This window comes from Tupaia chinensis, unplaced genomic scaffold, assembly GCF_000334495.1.
Source record: "Tupaia chinensis unplaced genomic scaffold, TupChi_1.0 Scaffold145717_1, whole genome shotgun sequence".
In the NCBI taxonomy this organism is placed as follows: Eukaryota; Metazoa; Chordata; class Mammalia; order Scandentia; family Tupaiidae; genus Tupaia; species Tupaia belangeri.
The window spans coordinates 1,031,385-1,032,099 of NW_006205575.1; positions in this window are offsets into that span (position 1 = coordinate 1,031,385).

The following is a 715-nucleotide window of genomic DNA, read 5'->3' on the forward strand; positions in this document are numbered from 1 at the left end:
ACAACACATTTTTAAAATATGCACAGCACCTTCAAGTAAGATAGCTGAAACTGCTGGCAGTTTTACACACATTGATCATGTGAACATTATTATAGGCATCAACAATCACCTAGCTATGCAATTTTAAATATTCACACACAATAAATTTATACATAAGAATAATCTGGGGGAAGAGAACTGATAATTTATCTATTCGTTACCATTATTACAACTGAGTATAAAAGTGTCTACCTCTCCCATTTTGAATTATGTTCTATTCTTTAATTTCTCATGAAATGAAATGGCCGATTAAGAAGGGTTTATTTCTAAGAGCAAGAAAGTACAGGTTTATATGATTACACTCCTGGACACGTGAAACTTAATTTTATAGGTCATTTAGCTATACAGTCGTTTATATGTGTATACAGCATATCTCAAAAGCTAGCTTGTGCTTAGCAGGCAGCTGTCCGCCCACAGTATCTACCGAAACCATTTCTGCTTTTCGCTAGGGATGTTGGACTTTACCATTGCAGGATATGCGGCATGCTGGGTGTGCAATTAGACTCCCCGGGCGCGGCTGTCACTTTGGGGCTATGCCGGCGCACAGTTAGAAAGAGGTAGCTGCATCCTCCCAGGAGAGTCTTGCGCAGCCCGGAGGCTGGCCACGACGCTGGCGGGCCGTTTCCCTCTTGGCCTCGCGGCGCAGAGCTGAGTCCCAGCCGGTGTGCCTCCGGGC